The 22593-nt window shown below is 45.5% G+C and overlaps 2 long non-coding RNA genes across 2 annotated transcripts; one reads left to right on the top strand and one right to left on the bottom strand.

The window, feature by feature from the left end:
- Window positions 1-2247: 2247 nt before the first annotated feature.
- Window positions 2248-22555, bottom strand: LOC110303008 (uncharacterized). The gene is made up of 6 exons (XR_003837776.2): window positions 22348-22555; window positions 18224-18446; window positions 6765-6875; window positions 5624-5810; window positions 5372-5499; window positions 2248-2845 (listed from the first exon to the last, which is right to left on the bottom strand). It is a non-coding gene; the product is annotated as an uncharacterized LOC110303008 (long non-coding RNA).
- On the top strand, window positions 8099-15611 carry LOC110303009 (uncharacterized). The gene is made up of 4 exons (XR_002378890.3): window positions 8099-8300; window positions 13329-13468; window positions 14191-14388; window positions 15053-15611. It is a non-coding gene; the product is annotated as an uncharacterized LOC110303009 (long non-coding RNA).
- Window positions 22556-22593: the final 38 nt, after the last annotated feature.

Genomic DNA, 22593 nt, shown 5'->3' with positions numbered 1-22593 from the left:
ATTAAATTCTAAAAAGCCTTTAATTTCTTTCTTTCTTTCTCTTTTGGCCGAGTTATCATTGAGGAAAGCATTGCTCAGCTTCCATGCGTATGTGTGCTTGGAAATATGAAAATTAAATTTGAAAGATAAAAGCGTGTGCTTGAATTTGTCTTTCTTTCCTTTTTTTTTTTTTTTTTAAATCAGTGCGTGTTTCTGTGTGTGGGTGTTCACATGCCACAGCACATTTGTGGAGGCCATTGAGGCCACACCGAGGCCATATTGTGGACAGAGACAATTTCCATGTGTTAATACTTGTCTTTCTGTCTTGTCTGAGGCCAGGTCTCTTCGCTGTAAGCCAGGCCAACTGGCCCCCAACTTCTGGAGACTTCCTGTTTCCACTGCCTTCCCTGTCCCTGCAGGCTGCTGTGGCAGGCGTTTAACCACTGAGCCATTTCTTCCTTTCCTCCTTTCCTTTCTTCTTTAATTTTTTTTTTTTAAAGATTTTGTAGAGAACAGAGGAGGCCTGTGTGAGGGAAATCCTGAGAGAACGTGTGCTGTTGGCACAGGTGTGGGCATTCCAAGGGCCTCAGAGCATCAGACCCATGGAGGAATGGCAAAGCCTCTCTCAAGCCCCTTTGGTGTTTGGGGATGAGGCTCAAAAGGGATTGGCAAGGCCTTCCTCTGGTCCATGTGTACACAGTGATAGTGTGTTCAGAGGAATGTCAGTATAGCTTTCTCCTCCTAGATATACAGCATAAAAACTGCTCCTGTACAGACACTGGCCCTAACTGAGATTAGCTAACTCTGACTCCTTAATCCAGTAAACCCGGCCTCTTTGTTTACCTATGTGTAATAATCCTACCTCCTTGTCCATCTGTATGCAATGATCCCACCTTTTGTACAACTGTATGCAATAGCCCTGTCGTTCTGTTCCACTCTATATAATAACCATGTTGCAGTTAGAGCTAAGCCCACCCAAACTCAGCTTCCTGTCTGTCTGTCCATATATCTGTCTGCCTTTTCTTCATTTCTTTACTGCTTCGGTCAGGTGTAAGTCTTCGGAGCCATGCCAGATGTGGGAATATCTATTTATTTCTATTTTGTATGTGTGAGTGTATTTTAATGCATGTATGTCTATGCACCACATCTGGCCCCACGGGGCCACAGCGGATTCTCTGGAACTGGAGTTACAGTTGTAAGCAGCCTGTGGGTGCTGGGAGTTGAACTTGGATCCTGTACAAGAACGAGTGCTCTGAAACAACGAGTCATCTCTCCAGTCCCTTCTCCTTTGAATCCTGAGATTTCCGAGAGCAAAATCAGGTCCACGATTTTGAGCCAAGTTTGAATCAAGCTTTAACTAAACAGTGGCCAGGATGGTGGACTCTGGCCGTGTTTACTCCCAGGTCCTCAGGAACTGGTCACAAGTCACTTTTTGCAGAGGCTTAATTAAAAAGGGCAGAACCACAGGGATACATTTCCCATCAGGTCCAACCTGGGCCAATTGGATATCCTGACTCCTCCCTCCTAGAACCTCCAGCCAACACTCATTCAGGAGCCCTCAGGCATCTGGCCCGGCTCCTGTTTTGTCCCAGGAACTTGCAAAGTATATCCTTGTTCCTGTTTTGCTCTTAGACTTTCCTCCCTCCCTCCAATTTTTTCACAAATATAATTTATACTCTGGTAGCTATTACTGTTTACAAATTATATGGAAACAGCAATTTGTGGAGCATATTAGCCAATATATGGGAAATAGCCAATTTCTCTAGAAATCAAGAAATATGTATACAGATATATACTCTGCTTATCTGAAAGCATCCAGTCTGGATAGGAACGTTATTATATATGAGCTGAACCTGTCGGGAGGCCAACATTTAACATGTAACAAACACTTTATGTTCTAAGATTATAAGAGAATTTTAGTTTGGAGAATCTAGATGTAGGAGATAAAAATGAACCTTCAAAAGAAATTTTCATGTGAAATTGTTCAGTAAGGATTTTCCATTGCTTGTTGTGAATTCTTTGAAGCTGGAAAACACCAGATGCACTAAACTGGGAACCATTAAGTGACTAAGACAGCTCTTATGTAATAATTAATGCACAGTTATTTAAAATTCTACCTAGGAATAATTTATCATGGGATGGGGAAATGCATGTTTCCTAACAAGTAGGAAATGGAATATATTTCATACACATCATGATCATAAGCATTGTGGTGCACACTTTCAATCCCGGGGCATGGAGGCAGAGGCAGGCAGAGTTCTGTGAGTTTGAGTTTAGCCTGATACAGCAAGTTCCAGCCAGCCAGGGTTACACAGTGAGACCTTGTCTCAACAGCAACATAAAACTAAAACGAATACCCCGCCCCAAATGAGTCGAAAAAAGGTCATCTGAATAGTAATATTTTGGGGAAAAATACACAAGAAGGCTGGGTGCTTGTTTGAGGTTCTGGCAAACCCCGCGAAAAACAGGAACACAGCAAAAAAGAGGAGCACGGCAAAAAAGAGGAGCATGGCAAGAAAGAGGAGCACAGCAAAAAAGAGGAGCACGGCAAGAAAGAGGAGCATGGCAAGAAAGAGGAGCACAGCAAGAAAAAGGAGCACGGCAAGAAAGAGGAGCAGGGCAAGAAAGAGGAGCACAGAAAAAAAAAGCCAATAATAAGGTGAGCTGATGACTGTGGGTAAATTTGTTTCACTGTTTCTCTGTATTTAAAAAGTTTCCATAGTGAGCAGGTGTTATTTGACAATGTTAAAAAGAGCAGCATCTTGCAAGGCACAAGGAGTCCATCTTGAGCATCCCCCCTGGAGTAAGATGTCCTGATAAGGCAGCTTCCACCTGAGCACGTTCCACACTCCGCTGCTCTACGGGGCTGAGGTGAAAATGAAATTCAGATTGTTTATAACAATAGCCAGTGCATTTTCATAGATTAAGAAAATGTTCCAAAATTTAAATTTTAAAGCCTTACATAAAAGGTGAGAGTGTTTTATGAATGATTAAATTTTTTATATTTTATTAATTTATTTGTGTGCTCTGTGGGTGTGTACACACTCACAGGAGGGTGAATGCCATAGCATGCATGTTGATGTCAGAGAACAATTCCTGTGAGGTGTGTGTGTGTGTGTGTGTGTGTGTGTGTGTGTGTATGTATGTATGTATGTGTGTGTACACCCACATGGATGTGATTGCCATAGCATGCTTGTGGACGTCAGAGGACAACTCCTGTGAGGTGTGTGAGGAGTGTGTGTGTGTGTGTGTATACACTCACATGGACATGATTGCCGTGGCATGCCTATAGAAGTCAGAGGACAACTCCTGTGAGGTGTGTGAGGAGTGTGTGTGTGTGTGTGTACACTCACATGGACATGATTGCCGAGGCATGCCTATAGAAGTCAGAGGACAACTCCTGTGAGGTGTGTGAGGAATGTGTGTGTGTGTGTGTGTGTATACACTCACATGGACATGATTGCCGTGGCATGCCTATAGAAGTCAGAGGACAACTCCTGTGAGGTGTGTGAGGAGTGTGTGTGTGTGTGTGTATACACTCACATGGACATGATTGCCGTGGCATGCCTATAGAAGTCAGAGGACAACTCCTGTGAGGTGTGTGAGGAGTGTGTGTGTGTGTGTATACACTCACATGGACATGATTGCCATGGCATGCCTATAGAAGTCAGAGGACAACTCCTGTGAGGTGTGTGAGGAGTGTGTGTGTGTGTGTATACACTCACATGGACATGATTGCCGTGGCATGCCTATAGAAGTCAGAGGACAACTCCTGTGAGGTGTGTGAGGAGTGTGTGTGTGTGTGTGTCTATACACTCACATGGACATGATTGCCGTGGCATGCCTATAGAAGTCAGAGGACAACTCCTGTGAGGTGTGTGAGGAGTGTGTGTGTATACACTCACATGGACATGATTGCCGTGGCATGCCTATAGAAGTCAGAGGACAACTCCTGTGAGGTGTGTGAGGAGTGTGTGTGTGTGTGTGTACACTCACATGGACATGATTGCCGTGGCATGCCTATAGAAGTCAGAGGACAACTCCTGTGAGGTGTGTGAGGAGTGTGTGTGTGTGTGTGTGTACACTCACATGGACATGATTGCCGTGGCATGCCTATAGAAGTCAGAGGACAACTCCTGTGAGGTGTGTGAGGAGTGTGTGTGTGTGTGTGTACACTCACATGGACATGATTGCCGTGGCATGCCTATAGAAGTCAGAGGACAACTCCTGTGAGGTGTGTGAGGAGTGTGTGTGTGTGTGTGTGTGTGCATACACTCACATGGACATGATTGCCGTGGCATGCCTATAGAAGTCAGAGGACAACTCCTGTGAGGTGTGTGAGGAGTGTGTGTGTGTGTGTGTGCATACACTCACATGGACATGATTGCCGTGGCATGCCTATAGAAGTCAGAGGACAACTCCTGTGAGGTGTGTGAGGAGTGTGTGTGTATACACTCACATGGACATGATTGCCGTGGCATGCCTATAGAAGTCAGAGGACAACTCCTGTGAGGTGTGTGAGGAGTGTGTGTGTGTGTATACACTCACATGGACATGATTGCCGTGGCATGCCTATAGAAGTCAGAGGACAACTCCTGTGAGGTGTGTGAGGAGTGTGTGTTGTGTGTGTACACTCACATGGACATGATTGCCGTGGCATGCCTATAGAAGTCAGAGGACAACTCCTGTGAGGTGTGTGAGGAGTGTGTGTGTGTGTGTGTGTGTACACTCACATGGACATGATTGCCGTGGCATGCCTATAGAAGTCAGAGGACAACTCCTGTGAGGTGTGTGAGGAGTGTGTGTGTGTGTGTGTGTGTGCATACACTCACATGGACATGATTGCCGTGGCATGCCTATAGAAGTCAGAGGACAACTCCTGTGAGGTGTGTGAGGAGTGTGTGTGTGTGTGTATACACTCACATGGACATGATTGCCGTGGCATGCCTATAGAAGTCAGAGGACAACTCCTGTGAGGTGTGTGAGGAGTGTGTGTTGTGTGTGTACACTCACATGGACATGATTGCCGTGGCATGCCTATAGAAGTCAGAGGACAACTCCTGTGAGGTGTGTGAGGAGTGTGTGTGTGTGTGTACACTCACATGGACATGATTGCCGTGGCATGCCTATAGAAGTCAGAGGACAATCCCTGTGAGGTGTGTGAGGAGTGTGTGTGTGTGTGTGTGTGTGTACACTCACATGGACATGATTGCCGTGGCATGCCTATAGAAGTCAGAGGACAATCCCTGTGACTCCGTTCTGGTTTTTTCCTCCCATCTTTTTGGTCCGGGGATCAGACTCAGGTCATCAGACTTGGTGGCAAATACTCTTAACTCCTAGCCACATTGCCGCCCCTACGAAAGGATTTCTTTTAAAAAATCCATTTTCTTACCTTTCCTTGTGCAGTTTCCTTAGCTTTATCATGCAAGTGAAATTTTATCACACCGCTTCTCAGGACTTCTTCTGTATGGAGTACCATACATTTATACACACGGATACTCTTTTTTTCTAACCAAGAACCTATCAAGAAAGAGAGCATGCTAAAATTTAATTAATTGGTTAGTTAATTAATTCATTCATAAGTCTCTTATTTTTGGAGTAATAATGGGTTCTGAGCTTGCTCAGGACGCCTTTGTCAACTCACACCTGTCATCTGTGGTTCCCCTCTTTTGTTTTGGAATTACACTGGTTCAGACTGGAAGTTCCATGGTTGCTCCAACTTATGAGGCAGAGTCTGATCTGGATGCTGCCTCGTGAGTGGAGGCATGACTGATGGGGTGGAGGCCAGTTGGCTCCTAGCAGCCTGCGTACGGAGTGAAGGAGCAATTGCCCTGGAAGGGACAGAAAGCACCCTGGCTGCCAATATGCCTGGGCTGAGCGTCTGTGTTAACCTGGGTTAATCAGTGTTCTATCAGTTACCCGAGACTGATTCTGACAGTGCTGGCTCTATCTGAAGGTGGAAAAAGAAAGTCTATCTGCTTGATTTGATACCCAAGATCCACCCGCCCGCCCTGGGAGATCTTTTCCACGGCCTGTGCAGGAGTCTGGCCTTTCCACAGTTGCTATTAAACTAAACGTTTTCCAAATAATTGAAAAAAGCTACCTGGAGACAAGAGTTCAAACATACAAGAAAGCAGCACTCTGAAGGAGAGAGAGAGAGAGAGAGACAGAGAGAGAGAGACAGAGAGAGACAGAGTGAGAGAGAGACAGAGACAGAGAGAGACAGAGAGAGACAGAGAGAGACAGAGAGAGACAGAGGCAGAGAGAGACAGAGACAGAGAGAGACACACACAGAAAGAAAGAGAGAGAGAGACACATACAGAAAGAGAGAGAGAGAGACAGAGAGAGACAGAGGGAGAGAGAGAGAGACAGAGACAGAAAGAGTCACACAGAGAGAGACACACACAGAAAGAGAGAGAGAGAGACAGAGACAGAGACACAGAGAGACACACACATACACACAGAGAGAGAAAGACACAAAGAGAGAGACAGACACAGAGAAAGACAGAGAGACAGAGACAGAGAAAGAGAGAGAAAGAGAAAGAGAGACACACAGAGAGAGAGAGACAGAGAGAGAGAGAGACAGAGAAGACGTGCTGGCTGCTCATCTTCGTTGGGCCACCCTAGACAAAAGATCCCCCTTTCTTGAGCCCGCCCATCTCATGGGTCTGAATAAAATGGTCACCCTACGGGGAAGTGCTCTGTAAAGACAAAAACACGGAAGACATTTCATGCTCAGCACTATGAAGTTATTAAAATACAGTCACACAGAAACTTGAGCTCACCCCACCATCTTGGAATGCAGTGAGCAAGTTCTGGGCAAGCTGACACGAACAACGTGCAGATGTCTGGTGACAGCGTGGGGCAGACAGAAACAGGCTGGCTGATCATTAGAGCTGTCCGGGAGAGTCAGAAAAATAGATCTGTGAGTTCCGAGTGGTATGGACATAGATCAAGGTGGCTAGCCTTTTTTTTGTTGTTGTTGTTTTACCCTCAAGATTTCTGCAGAACACAAGCTATCCTTTAATAAATTAAGAATGAATATATAAGTAGTTAAAACTACTGGTCTATTGATAAGAAAAAGCTAGAAGGTTGCAGAAAATCACCAACGGGGTTGTGTGAGAACGATTGTTTTTTCTCAACACTAATTTGTTTGAAAGCTATAACCCAGAATTTCTAGAGATGTCTATACCTTATGGTCCCAGCTTTCCCATGATCCCGCTCTCTGTAGGATCCAATACTTTTAAGCCAGCTTCAACGCTTTCCTAAAATATCATTAGGATGCCAGGGTTGTTTGCACCCGCCCACTGCAGACAGACCTGTTGAAACTCACCCCTTTAAGGACGGCTGCGGTCCAGTATCCTCTGAGGGACCGGGCATCTGTAATAGCAGCCGCTCACAGTGACCTCCCTGAGGCTCTCATCCCGCACTAGCTGTCCTTACCTGGCTTTGCATGCTCCTGTTTGAATGTCTTCTATACGCTAGGTTTCTAGAACCTTCCTTCAATGTGTTGTCTACACAGACGGCTGCTAAAGAGGATAATTGCTGACATGATTAGAGCTACTGACTGGAAAACTACACAAGCTGCCAGAAGTGTTCCCCTACTTGAGGGGAACATTGTCCCTCGTTTATAAAATGAGTGGAATTTGGAGTAAAGGTAAGATTGGGCTAAGTCCTGGCTTCAAACTGAGTTTTTAGGTAAAGTTCTTAACACCCCTAAGCCTTCATGCTAAATTTTGAACCTTCTGATTTGGAGTTAGACCATGGGCTTAAGACATTGAGATAGGGGTGGTGGTGGTGGTGGGGGTGGGGAGCAAGAATGGCGGGCAGCAACTGCTCCTCTCTGTCCATCCCCTACCTCACCCTCCTCCTCCCTCCGCTCCCCCACCCCCACCCCGAGTCCCCACTGGTGACTTGTCAAACAAAGTCTGTTGCGGGAGTTTTGACATCTAGCTGGCACTCGTCCTTCCAAGCCATAGTCTACCAAGAACGTTGTACCTAGACACAAAAAGGTGCAGAAGAATCTATCAGCTCCGGCAGCGATTGCTTGTGTCTTACAGTACTCCAACACGATAGGGATTTAATCGCTTTGATGGTCCGTTTTGTTTGCTAACTTTCTTTAGAGCCTTCAGCTTTTTTGGGTCAGACGTGATTCCAGCCACACGTTCTGGTCCTTCTTTACTCTCCTTTCCTTAACTCCCTACTAGGTGTGTAATACATATAATATGTAAATTGCAGGATGAGATGAATGAACCAATCACTTCAGGAGGTGTTCGTTGAGAGCCTACTATGTATGAATGCTACGAGCTGGGATTATGAAGGTAAGGTGGTTACTGTCTCCCAATCTCTGGTGACACACATGACGCAAGAAATTATTCACATACACACACTCCGGTGAATAGATTCATGTGTGTGTGGGTTGTCAGGATTCTTTGAAGGCAAGTAATATAACAGCTAACTTAAAGGGTGAACGGATTTATAATCTTAGAAGCCAAAACCTTTGGGTGTAGGCATCTCCACAGTTGCCTAATACATCATGGTTCTGGTCCTTTGAGTTTTCCCTCACAATCCCAAGAGGGCAAAGGGAAGCAGTGAAAACAAACAAAACAGATCTGAGGTTTCTAGCAAGGAAGAAATATGTGTGTGTGTGTGTGTGTGTGTGTGTGTGTGTGTGTGTGTGCGCGCGCGCGTGCCAGGGCGAGCAAGATCGACTGCAGTACCAGATGGAAGAGTTTAGGAGTCCCAGAGAGCAATTTCACCTGAGCCATGCGACAGTTTAAGGCTAGGCTCAAGCACACGCCTGAGAAATACACTGTGCTAGGCTTGTTGCAAAGGCATTTAACTACCACTGTTTAATAAATACACAAAACAAAGCATGTCCATTAAAAAAAAAAAAAAAAAAAGCAGCGGCAAAGGCCGGCAGTCTTAGGCGTGCTGGGTGCCCCTCACATGCCTGTATTCTTACAAAGGCGTAAGTGTCCCCCGTAGGGACACACTCATCATTGCTTGTGGTCTTAGCCTGGCTCCTCCGGGCTGAAGAATGAGCAGACAGCAAGGATTATCGGGGTCCACTTTATTTGGGAAAAGCAAGCGAGGCTGGTGAAGGAGAAAGTTTAAAAAAAAAAACAAACCGGAAGTTAATCCAGAAACAATGAAGTGATGGGATGCGTAGCTGTGCTGGCTGGTTTCAGCAGGTGTGTCTACTGCCGGATTCTTCTGGAAAAGTTTGCGGGAAGAAATCCCCTTTGGAGTAGTCTCCTCAAGCACAGAGGGAGGGGCGCTTTCTTGGGTTCTCCTGCTTCTGATATCCCATGGGGCCAAGCCTCTTCCCGGCCAGGGGGCGCGCGCAGGGGGTGGGGGTCGGGGGCACGAGGTAGCTCCTTAACAGCCCTTGGACAGTCATCACGCTCCACTGCGTGGCACGTCTCCAAATCTGGAAAGTCTCGAGAGGGACAAATCCATGCTGAAAGCATCTGTGTACCTGTAGGCCCCGGGTTCAAACTCAAACTGCAGCCTGCTCAGGAAACTCAGAAAAGCCACATATTGCAGGGAGGGCATATATAATGAGGGCATTGGTGTGACCTTCAGGACAAAGACTTACTTGAAAAATGGAAGTCTTGCAAAAAATGGAATATTGTGAACCTTGTTCTATTTGCTTTCCTGATGAAAAGCAAAAACAAAAACAAAACAACATCAACAACAAAAAGTACAGCCACTTTTCTATATCGGTGTTTTGGGACCCAGCTTGCTTCTTTTTCCCAAATACCTAGGATTCCAGAGACTAGATCTGCCGTAATTTCTTGCCATTTTCTATCGATGGGCATTTAGATTGTTCTTCTGAATTCTCCCGATCGTGCAAGGCTTCCGGGAGCACAAACTCAAAGTCCGAAGTGGAGTTCCGAAGGAAAGGCCTTATTGAAACCCAGGCACACACCTGTGGGGCTTTTCAGTGACCTGTGTCTGGGACTACATTAATTATGCACCACTGCACCTCGCCCGAGGGCTGGCGGGTGGCGCTTTCCAAATGGAGCTCTGTAACTTTGATAAGTCTTGCTATGCTCCCCCGAGGCTTCCGACTCGGAGAGATTATTTTTTTTCTCCCCGCTTTTGCATATGCCCAAAGCCTTTCCATTTGAGTTCTTTTGTCAGTGAATGATCTTACATAAGTAAAGAAATGAACTATGAATTCCGACTTCTGTGCTTGAGTGATGGGCGCTTTATCGTCTAGGCGATGGCATTAGTCAGAGACTGGTGGGGACCCGGATGGGGGAGGCAGGTGACCACAGTGTGCTTTCCCAGACAATGTTCATCTGTAAGGAAAAACATATTAGAAAAGCAAACCTCTTCAGGTTTCAGCAAAGAGGTTTTGTTGTTGTTGTTGTTGTTTTTAATCTTGTGTTTGTATTTTGTTAAAGCCATGACATTTTGACAGTTTCGAATGTCTTGACCCCTGATGGGGAGCAAAAGGAGTCTTACTTGATTTTCCTGTTTTCTAGACATGTCTTCCTCCTCAGTCTCCAAAACCTGCTCCCACGGAGTTCACCGCCTACCCCTTTCTCTTCTCCCGCTAAAATGACATTTTGGAAATTGCACTTTTCCTCTGATGTTTATAACTCCCTCAGTTTAAAACTCAATTGATGTCAGACAGTAATTGTCATAAATAAAAAAAAGTCTTTATCCTAGTCCCCTTTTCACTCTTTTTCACCAGAAAACTTTGATAACTTTTTTTAGTGTCGTTTGAATGAAAATGGCCCCAATAGGCCCATGGGGAGTGGCACTATTAGGAGGTGTGGCCTTGTTGGAGTAGGTGTGGCCATGTTGGAGGAAGTGTGTCACTGAGGGCGAGTTTTAAGGTTTCAGAGGTGCAAGCCAGGCCCAGGGATAGAACTCTTTCTTCCTACTGCTTTCAGACTGGGATGTAGAACTCTTGGCTCCTTCTCCAGCACCGTCTGCCTGCAGGCCACCATGCTTCCCATTATGATGATAATGGACTGAACCTCTGAACTGTAAGCCAGCTGCAATTAAATATTGTCCTTGATAGGAGTGGCTGTGGTCATGGTGTCTCAAACAGCATTTGAAACTCTAAGTCATGTAGGTCTGTTGGAGAAAGAAAAGGACATTCTCCATAGAGTTGTTTCAAATACACATTGTTTGGTATAAATAAGGAAGCCAAGGTGACAATGTATCCTAGTCCTGACAGGTGCTTACCCTGACTGCAGTGAGCTGGAGAGTGCTTTCAAAATCTCAAAATAAATTCTAATTCTAACACTTACATTTTAATGACAGCATTCTAATGTTGGGGGATATATTTTGTGGCTTTTGAATGGTAGAACAATTTCAAAGATAACAAACTGAGTTAACCTTATACCATTGACTTACAGCCCTTCTCGCTGATTATAAAACGTACCCCCTGGGCTCAGTGACTGCCTAAAATTTTATTATTGTTTGGTTTTTGATACAGGGTTTCTCTTCATAGCCCTGTGTCTTCGTTAGGGTTTTACTGCTGTGAATAGACACCATGACCAAGGCAAGTCTTATAAGGACAACATTTAATTGGGGCTGGCTTACAGGTTCAGAAGTTCAGTCCATTATCATCAAGGCAGGAGCATGGCAGCATCCAGGCAGGCATGGTGCAGGAGGAGCTGAGAGTTCTCCATCTTCATCTGAAGGCTGCTAGGAGAAGACTGGCTTCCAGGCAGCTAGGATGAGGGTCTTAAAACCCACAGCCACAGTGACACACCTACTCCAACAAGGCCACACCTCCTAATAGTGCTACCCCTGGGCTGAGCATATATATAAAACCATCATAGCCTGGCTGTCCTGGAACTCACTCTGTAGACCAGGCTGGCCTCAAATGCATGGAGATCCACCTGCCTCTGCCTCCCCAGTGCTGGGATTAAAGGCTTTAAATGTCAAGGCTTAGAATTTTCATGTTCTTAGAATCAGGAGTTATTTGCATCTTTTACAAGCTAGGACAGAGGAGATGGTTCAGTGAGTCAAGGTTTTGCTGTGCAAGCATGAGGATCTGAGTTCAACCCCCCCCCCCCAGCAGTCATTTAAAGCAGGTGCTGCAGTGGGTGCCTGTGCTAAGGGTGGAGCAGAAGCAGGTGGGTTGCTGGCCAGTCTGTCTAGCGGAGACAGTGAGCTTTAGGTCTAGTGAGACATGTTTTAAAACTGAGGTAGATCTGAGACACCTGACAGGTCTTCAGATGTACACACACGGGCAGGTCACCCACGCACATGTGCACACACCTGCATGTACCACACACATATGTAAATAAGTAAATACAAACAGAACCAACGCTCTAGAAACCAGCGCCTGTATTTGGCAGGATATTCTAAAGGAATAGAACTGTCCCCCCACCACACCCCTTTGTGTGTGTGTGTGTGTGTTTGGATAGGGATGGGGTAGTCCAGCAGTAGCCATTTCTACTAGGGAAGCCTTACAACCTTGTAGCTTCTCAGTCTATGAAACTAGAGGTCTCAGCTTTTCCAGTTTGATGCTGAAGGCTGAGAAGACTCCTGGAGAGTGGGTGATCTTTAGTTCATGCTAGAATGCTGAAGAGGCTGGAGTCTGATGGGGCAGAAAGTGGTAGAGGTGGAGCAGCAGCAGCAGCAGCAGGTGACACCCATCTGCAAGGGCAAGGCTGACGGCAGGCAGCACAGTCTTTTTCTCCATCTCTCCTGCTGCCCACTCTGACCTAGCACAGGACATCTCTCCTCAGTACATTCTTTCTGAGAATGCCCTCACAGAGCTGCCCTGGGGCATGTCTCTTAGTTGACACCAGGTTCCTATCTAGTTGATGGTGTGTGTGTGTGTGTGTGTGTGTGTGTGTGTATGTCTGAGAGGCGGGTCTTGTTTCCCAAACTCCTGGACACCCAGATGCCACTGGGAACCTTGAAGGTCTGAAACAGGGCCCTCTGGCCATCAACAATCCTGGGGGGCCAGGGGGAAGGGGAATCCAGCTTAGCTCAGGAGTGAGTGTCCGTGTCTGGAGGGAAGACGTCTTGGCTCTGTATGCTGAAGGCTTCCCTCCATGGCACTTCTTGATGAGAGAGACAGTCCTTGCTTGTCCAAACTGTTGATTGGCAATTGGAAAATGGATGCATAAAACGTACTCAGGGTGGGACAGAGATTAAATACCTTTTGCAGGAAGGAATGTCCTGGCAGGGAAGCTTATTGACTAAACCCTCAGGGCCTGCCCATCTAGATACCTCCTTAGCACGGAGAACTCATGCTCTGTGCTCTGTGACTAGTTGTCACAATTCTTATGTGGGGTGTCCTGGCCTGAATCTGCTCACCCTTCCCAGTTCTTGTCTGCTGACATGGTTCGACTTGCCTCACACAGAGGTGGCGTGGGAACAGAAGCTAGAGCACACCTGGAGACAGCGACTGCGAGGGGAGGTGGAAAAGACAGAGACTGTGTGAACGATCTCCTATCGGCTGGATTTCATGACACAGCATCACACCAGCACCCAGAGATCTGTGGTAAGAGGATCACGAATTGGAGGTCAACAGGGTTGCGTGAATAGACTTTGACAACACACACACACACACACACACACATACACACATACATGTACACACACAAACATTTAGGCACACAAAGAGACCATTTTCCATATTTATTGAAGTTTTTGTTTGTTTGTTTGTTTGTTTTTTGAGACAGGGTTTCTCTGTGTAGCCCTGGCTATCCTGGAACTCACTCTATAGACCAGACTGGCCTTGAACCCAGAAATCCACCTGCCTCTGCCTCCTAAGAGCTGGGAGTAAAGGCGTGTGCCACCATTGCCCAGCTTTATTGAAGTTTTGAGAAGACTAAACCAAGAGATTATCAGACTGTAGGTGGTTATGATTGAGAAATATTAAAATCTGGCTGAGGGACCACTACATGATAGAAAAATCAAACATTTCTAAATGGCTTATTCTGAGCATTAAAGATGGGGACTCTGCGGGAGAGGAATGAGAAAAGCCTGAGGGTTAATGAGGCCTGGCATAGAGACCCACGCATAAAAAAGTGTGTGTGTGTGTGTGTGTGTGTAACACTGGTCAGGACTTATGGTGGCTTTAGGGTGATTGGTTGAATTTCAGGGGGCACAAAGGTAGGGTGCACAGAATACTTGCAAGCAGTTCTTTTGTGATAGTCTGGAAATTCCCTTTTGTCACCTAAAATGAATCCTTTAGAAGTTTTCTTTTCCTTTGCTTTAAAGGGTTAACAGAAGCAACTGTGCCCGGATGGTTGTGCAGTTAAAACTCTCTGCCTGTTGTCTTTCTACTCAGAAGGCAGTTTGGCGAGACTTTCTGTCTAGCATGCCCACTTCCTTCTTGCATCTTAGACTGCTCCAGTGCCTTCTTGGAATGAGCGTTCCTGTGTAGGAGTCTAAAGCCAGCCTGACAGTTCCCCTGGGGTAAGTGATCTGATGGCTTAGAAGATCTCCAGAGGACTTTCTTCGTGGTCAGGAGCTGCGATAGGTATAAGTTGTCTGACGTGTAGCAAGTCCCTTCAGTGAAGATATGTAACTTTTTTTTTTTTTAATTGAGGGTTTTTTTCTATTTTGGACATTTTTCTTTGGGGCATCATTAAAAGTTCCATATAAAGGCTTTTTAAAAAAGGCTTCTCCCTGATTGGTGTGACGCTTGCATCCAAGAGCTATGAAGGAAGCAGCAGCCCCAGCCATGTGGTGGCTTCCTTCCCAGGATCCGATGCTGGCTCTACTGTGGCTTTCTATGCTGCACTAGGCTTCCTGCCCCTTCTGGATGGATTATGTGTGCAGGCTGGAACACAACCCCTAGCAAGCTTATGTCATTCATACAAAGCATACCTGTTCTCTATGGTGGCTACAAGGTCCAATTTATGGCAATCCTCTTCAGTTTGTTGTTGAGGAGAGAGCTGGATGTCAGGGTGGGACTCTGAGAGTCCTGACAGCTTTCTCTGGCTGTCCTAGAACTAGCTCTGTAGACCAGGCTGGCCTGGAACTCACAGAGATCTACCTGCCTCTGCTCCCGGTGTAGTGGGATTAAAGGCGTGTGCCATCACCACCCGACTGAGTCTTCAACTCTTCACCATTGCAGAAACGTCCACATATAAATTCCGAGGTTCTCCTCATCAACCCACTCCATAAAACTATCAGAAGAAAGTCTGATGCTGGCAGGTCACTAATCCAGGGCTCGTGCACAGGGAGAGGCGTGGGCCGATATCTGCAGGCACGTGGTCTTACTGGTGGCTCTCAGCATGCAACCGGGACAAGGTGCAGCTCCCCACTGGCTCCATTGTTCCTGCTAATGTTAGTGATGCTTGTAAAATTCATGTCCAGTAAGCAATTTAGGAGAGTAAACAAGAAGATCGACCTGTTTTCAGTGTGTGTTTTAGCCTTTTAACTCTAAGCTTTTCCCCGCCTCCCTTCCCCTTCGCTTGTAATTTTGTTTTCCTGTGATTTTTGTTTTATATTTTTCTACTGTAACTCTTTTGACTCTGTTCATCTACACTTCTCTGTCTCCTGTTATCTGGTCATGTTTTCCTTGATTCCCCACATTTCCGCTTTGTGGCTGTTAATAGAAGTGATTGTTGCGTCTCCGTACACATCCTCCCCACCATAAAATGTGCCGGATTAAAGCGTTCCTCGTCTGTTGCTTTGCTCTGTGTTGGTTTCTTGTTTTGAGGCTGTGACTGCACATGGGAGAGAGGCAACCTAAAGAAAAGAGGTTTATTTTGCTCCCCGTTTACAGGGATGCGGGCCATTGCTGGGGCTCGGAAGCTCTGTCTTTGGCCGTGCTTGCTCACATCGTGACAAATCAGGAAGCAGAGAGCTGTAAAGTGACCATTTCCTCTCAGGGAATCCTACCTGCTAAAGGGTCCACGCCTCATCGCAACAGCGCTGCCACTTGGAGACCAAGGGAGCTCGTGAGGGAAATTTCACCGTCAAACCAGGACCTGCTCCTTTCCTCCCAATTTTTATCCAAGTATCTTTATATATTGGCATTACTTTCCATTTCTCAACATTAAACCAACTGAGTGTTCCTACACCTGCTATCTGCAGGAGTTTCCAGCGTTTGAGTGGGAATTCCTAGTGTTCCAGATAATAATAGAATTGAGCCCTATACCTCAAGATGTCTTTTACCCTCAGAACATTATACTTTTATTTTATTTTATTTTATTTTATTTTATTTTATTTTATTTTGTAGTGTAGGGATAGATCACATTTGCTCAGCAGGTAACTCCCCGGCCAGGACTCACACTTTTCCTTGTGTTATCCAGCTGAGTCTTCTAGCTGATGAGCGAGTCTTTGCTCTCTCCTTTCTCCTACACAGCTTTTGTTAAATCAGGGCTGCTTTCTTTATCATTCATATGTGTTTTGGGAGCTGGGCAGTATACTGGTGTCCTAGTTTGCAAGAGAAAAGAGACATGGTTCTGGATCTTGAGGGATGGGAGTTAGTTTTCTTTTTGCTTTCCCCTCTCTTAAATGATTTCTGAATATGGGAAGAGGGATAGTAATGCATTCAGACATTTCATACCATGGCTCCTCTATAATTCGTCAGAATAGTGGTGTCTATATTTTAGGAAAAAATAGAAATCTACATTCTTGCAGCCTAAATTTGTCCTTAGTGTTCGGCTATTCAGAATTATAGATTTTTTTTAGAGTAAAATAAAAAGTTGTAAGACCCCAACTCAATGTGTTTCTTAGACCCCTAGAAACGAAGCCCAGCACGGAGTTCTGGGCTTCAGCCTGAGAGAATGATGGCCGCTGGGTGACCCACCCAGGCACCTGACCCATTGTGTAAGGGACCAAGAATGTTTTCTGAAGATAGCCTGTAACCGTTCCGTGAGAGATGAGCTGCGATTCACCATCCCCATTCTTACTCAGGTTCCCCATTCTTTGTGCTCTTATCTTCCCCTTACTTTGCAGCTTATTCTTTAAAAACCCTCAACTGCAACTGCTGGGGGGCTGATCTCCTCTGCCCCAGTGCGGGTTATAAGCTCGGCCTCAGCATGCTGATTTCCGAATAAACCTCATGCAATATTGCATCAAGAACGGTTTCTCTCGAGTTATTGTGGTGTCAGCTCATCCTGGGACTTGAGCGAGGGTCTACCAGAAACAGTCTTTCAAAATGACTGTGTTTCTAAAAGCTCGGCAATATTAAATCCTGGTTTTGGCTAGTTCTTACTTGGAGCCTAGTAATTAGAATACACTGAAAATTTCAGGGTCCCAAAAGATAGATCAATTGCGCTTACATTACTTATTTACTCCTTATAAAATACTAGGGTTCCCAATGGTTATTCCCCTCAAGCCCAGACTCTACAATCCTGTGGCTCACCCGTGTCTTGGGTTGGGATTGCTGGTAGCAAACTGGGACTGGTATCCACTCCAGGTAGCCGCAAGTATCCGCTTATCTAGAAAGAACTCTTTTCATGGGGTTAATAGCAGAGTGCAGAGCACTTCTGGTCCTGAAAAAATTATCATAAATCAGAAACTTGTTGGCTAATATGTTATGTTTGTGGCGTGACTTGAACTGTGTTCGGGTGGTGGGTTGCTGAATGTAGACTTGTTGTTGCTGTTGCTGACAGGACGATGGCTTTCCACCTGGATGTCAGTGTTGTTATGAAAGACATCCCTGAAGGCTAACATTTAGGACAATTTTGTCATTCACATTCCAGTTCTCAAATTCCAATTTAATTTCTGGTAGAATAGTCCCTTTTTCAGACGTAAGATCAAATTCCTTATGCATGCATCAGAGAGGTGCTTGGTGATTCAAACACATGTTGAAGTTTTTGTACCAAAAGCAGCTGCAGAAACTTAAAGTAGGATTCAAGTTCACCGGAAAATGTCTCTTCTGAAATTTGGACTCTGTTTCTACGGAAATAGGATAGGTCTTCGGAATCCGTAATTCCACTAAGCTCTGGGCTCAATCCACATGCCTTGTTTAAGCTTAGCGTTCTTCATATCCTGAAAGCCGCCCCGCCGCCCCCTTCCCCGACTGTTGCTCCAAGATCAGAATATTCTGCTAATTCGTCAGAACAGCAAGAAAGCACATTCTCTCGGGTCCCTGTGCGTTGGATGAGTTAGGCCCGTGAGAGTTCTGTAGTTTCCCCAAAGCCCTTCACCTTGAAACATGTTAACAAGATCCCAGAGTCTAGGATTCTGACTGCATTAAAAGAAACTCAAACTGGTTTGGTTTTGCCCTCATTGGAAACTGTTAGGAGCATGGGTGTGAAGAACACCAACAACCATAACATCCTGTTCTTACCTGAGGAAAAGGCCTTCTCTTCATAGTGCTAACGGCAAAATGGCTGACCACCGATGCTAGGCTCGTCAGCCCATAGCCTTCGTCTTCAGTGGGTACAGAGCATCTCTTTGTTCTTCCACTGCAGACAACCCCTGACTACTGATCAGGATCAGGTCGGTCTCGTTACTGATCACTGATGAGCTCCGATGGTCTAGTCTGTGCACTCGCTATATGCAATGTGCATCTTAAAGAAAACCAACAAAACAAAACCTCTCTGTAGACCAGGCTGGCCTTGAACTCATAATCCTCTAGCCTTAGTCTTGAGAGTGCCACTATTATGAGCATATACTGCTTTGCTTGGATCATAAGAAATACACTGTTTAAGAGTATTTTCTGGGCCAGCAAGATGGCTTAGTAGGTAAAGGTGCTTGCCACCAAATCTGATGATTTAAGTTCAATCCTTGGGACTTACATGGCGGAAGAAAACCAACTCCTGAAAACTGTCCTCTGACCTCCATACTCACTCATGTCAGGGCACGCACCACCCTCCATCCATATAAACAATTAAATGTTAAGCAAAATTAAAAAAAATATGAAAAGAATATTTTTCTGGTGACCAGTAACAGCAATCCCTTTAAAGCTATATTAAGCAAAACTGAGAATTACTTTAAGTATTTTGAGGGGGTAAGGAGACTGTACTCTGTAAAACCAGGAAGTCCTCTCTATGGTATAGAGAAATACATATTTGTTTAATGAATGGCTGGGAGGGGGTGCAGGTAGAAGAAACTATATGATTTAAAGTCTAAGGTCTTTGTGAAGCCCTCAACCCTCTAAATCTCTTATTTCCTTTTTCTTGAACCATAGAAGTGGCCTCAAATGCAGACCTGGCTATAGCCGGTCTAATGAAGAATACTGCAAAGCAGTGGACGTTCCAGTTCCCAGATGTTTTTGTACAGGAATTTCCAGAGCTTTTTGTATCCTTCCAGAGTTTCTGGTATCCTTTCCTCTAAAGCCAGAACCATGTGGCCGAAGCTGCCAAGTTTGTCTGCTTGCTGGGGCCCCCTTGGTCAAATACATTTTCCTTCACTGCTTCAGCCTGGCTGTCCTTGACCTTGCTTTGTAGACCAGGCTGGTCTGGAACTCACTGTGTAGACCAGGCTGGCCTGGAACTCAGAGATCCACCAGCCTTTGCTCTCTGGGTGCTGGGAGGTGTGTGCATCTATGCCAACCCCTAAGCTTTTTTTCAATTCCTTTTCACAAGTTGGAAGTTTGCTTGGGTGGAGGTCTTGCTCTGAGGGCACTACTCCCTTTAGTCCATTTGGCAGCAGACTTTTCTTTAAACCTTTTGTTTTCTTGAGCCCTAGACTTTAGCTCCATTGCACTTCCTGGTGCTCTTTTTTTTTTCCCTCAAACTGCATAGCTCATTTTCTTTTCATTATAGATCTGCATAAGACTGGCCACTAATAACCACATGACATAATCAATACTAGGCTGTTTTGAAATCTCCTCTGCCAATCCCATTAATCCAAAACTCTTCAATTTAGCCTCAGATTTATTTATTTATTTATCTATTTATTTATTTATCTATTTATTTATTGGACAAAGGCAGAAAACACTCTTCATCAAAATATTACAAGTATGATCTCTGGGCCACTTACTAATATTCTTCTCCTCTGAAACCCTTTGATCTGGGTCATAATCTACATTGTTCTGTCTTCCATGTAGCTAATAGGATGGTCCATTAAGTCCTGCTTAAAATGTTCAATTGCTTTCCCCAATCCAAGTTCCAAAGTCCATACTGCACCAAGAAACACAGCTTGTCATAACAATACCCCACTCCTGGTACCAACTTCTGCCTTAGTCAATGTTCTATTGCTGTGAAGAGACACCATGACCACGGCAACTCTTATGAAGGAAAGCATTTAACTGGGGCCGGTCTACAGGTTCAGTAATGTAGTCCATTATTGCCAGGGAGGGGAGTCTGGTGGCATGCAGGCAGACATGGTGCTAGAGAATGGGCTGGGAGATCTACATCCAGATCCACAGGCAGCAGGGAGAGAGAGAGACACAGGGTCTGGCTTAGGCTCCTGAAATCTCAAAGTCCACCCCTAGTGACACACTTCCTCCAACAAGGCCACACTTCCTAATCCCTGTCAAGGACCCAATTATAATAATTATAATATAAATAATTCCCAATGACCGAGCTCCAGATATATGAGTCTCTGGGAGCCATTTCTAGTCATAGCTCCACAGTAACTCTCCCCATTCTCAAACAGTGCTAGAGCCCACTCTCCAAGACTACAGATGATCTTGTAGTCAACATACATGTGGGTCACTGTGGGATTCACACATGTTAGCATTACTCTCTTCTGTAGACCCGTGACGTTTGGGGTCTTACATTGAATAAACCGAAGAGCCAATCCTCCAAATGTTCATATACCAAATAGAGCATTCTGCCTGTGTGTCAACCATCTCCTCTTCCTACCTTTACAGAGTTCTCCGTCAGGCAGAGTGCCTGTTCTCAAGACACAGACTAAAGAGAAAAAAGAGAGGAAAGCCTACTTATGATTCATGGGGAATCATAAGCACTGCAAGAGCTAAAGCAGCAGTTCTCAACCTGTGGGTCGCAACCCCTCTGGGATCAAATGACCGTTTCACAGGGGGTCACCTAAGATGTCAGAAAACACAGATATTTATGTTAAGGTTCATAACAGTAGCCAAATTACAGTTATGAAGTAGCAACGGAAACAATTTTATGGTTGGGGGTTAGTATGCACTGTGAGGAACGGTATTAAAGGGTCACAGCGTTAGGAAGGTTGAGAACCACTGAAATAAGGTGCTCTGGGATCACAGGTAAGGAGTTAGGGTTGGGAGGCAGGCGAGCATCAGTGAATGGTTTACAAAGAAACGGGAGCATGGGTTAAGTAATTAGTAATTCCATATGATAAAAGGTGTGTGTGTGTGTGAGCTGGGTGGTGGTGGCACACGCCTTTAATCTCAGCACTTGGGAGGCAGAGGCAGGTAGATTTCTGAGTTCGAGGCCAGCCTGGTCTACAGAGTGAGTTCCAGGACAGCCAGGGCTACACAGAGAAACCCTGTCTCAAAAACCAAGACAAAACAAAAAGTGTGTGTGTGAACATCTCTTTAGGAAAAAAAAATGTGTAAAACAGGGAGCCCACAAAGTTGTCTCTTAATAGTAAACTTGTCTCCCTTTGTTTGAGTCTTTGGATGGTAGGAATTTTTTGTAGAGGTGTGTGTGTGTGTGTGTGTGTGTACATGTGTGTTTCTGTATGACTCACTGTGTCACAGAATGTGCAGAGATGAAATGTAATAAATATCTGATTGACAACATAGCATTAAGGAGGGACGTTAGAAGTCCACAAATGATGAAGGCTACTTGAAACAAGATACATTTAATAATTCTTTGGGAGCAAGAACAGATAAGAATTGATGCTATATTAGAGATGAGAATAATGGCTTTCTATGTTTCTGTTGGATTGTAAGAGGGTTATATTCACCGGACACTCTGTGGTGAGGTACACTAATTACATATATTAAACCACTTAACTCTCAAAACCTTGATGAGGTAGACATTCTTACTTCCAATTATCAGTGAGAAGATTGGCGTTATTGCAGATGAACTAGCCTAAGGTCACAGAGGTCAGTAGGTGGCTGATCACAGGGACCACACAGATAACTTCCTTTTTATTACCACCTCCTAGATGTACTCAACAGAATGGCAGCCCCTGCCTCTGAGTATCACAAATATTGGCGGAAATATTGGCGGAAATATTGGCGGAGGATGACTGCTCCCTCCCACCCCCCATCCCTGAGTTAGATTTTCAGGGCTTGATTCTGTCTGTACTTTGTTTTTTTTTTTTTGTTTTTTTTTTTTTTTTCCAACTTGGAAGCCCGAATGTGGGATGGAAGTTTGATAAGCAAAACAAAACAATAGTTATAGTTCCTGTAAAAGATGAGAGCCGGTCTCTGGAAACTGCAAGTGGAAGGATCTGGGTTTACCAGCTCCCCGCCCATTCCCCCCGACTCCCGGCCCCCTAACCTTCTACTCCAGCTTCAGGTACCCACAGACGCGGAATTTCAGGTCGGCTCTGCTTGTCCTCAATACACAGTTCAAAGCCTCTTACCATCCCAGGAGAGTTCACATCCTCCAATGGCACCCGCAGGTTTTCCAGCCAGAGTGGTTCCCAGGGAAACCGCTGTAGAGGGACCCTGGACAACGCGCGCGTGGATTAGCCTGCACCGAGCCCCTCCTGTCGCCAGGGGGCGCCGCAGCGCGCGAGCCCCCCCCTCACCACTCCCTCCCGGCCCCGCCTCTAGTCCCGCCCTCTCTCCCGGGGCGGGGGCGGGGGAGAGGCGGCCGCTTCCCCGCC

The sequence above is a fragment of the Mus caroli genome, unplaced genomic scaffold, assembly GCF_978045245.1.
Source record: "Mus caroli unplaced genomic scaffold, Mus_caroli_1 scaffold_9, whole genome shotgun sequence".
Classification (NCBI taxonomy): Eukaryota; Metazoa; Chordata; class Mammalia; order Rodentia; family Muridae; genus Mus; species Mus caroli.
This window is presented reverse-complemented; position numbering and strand designations above follow the sequence as displayed.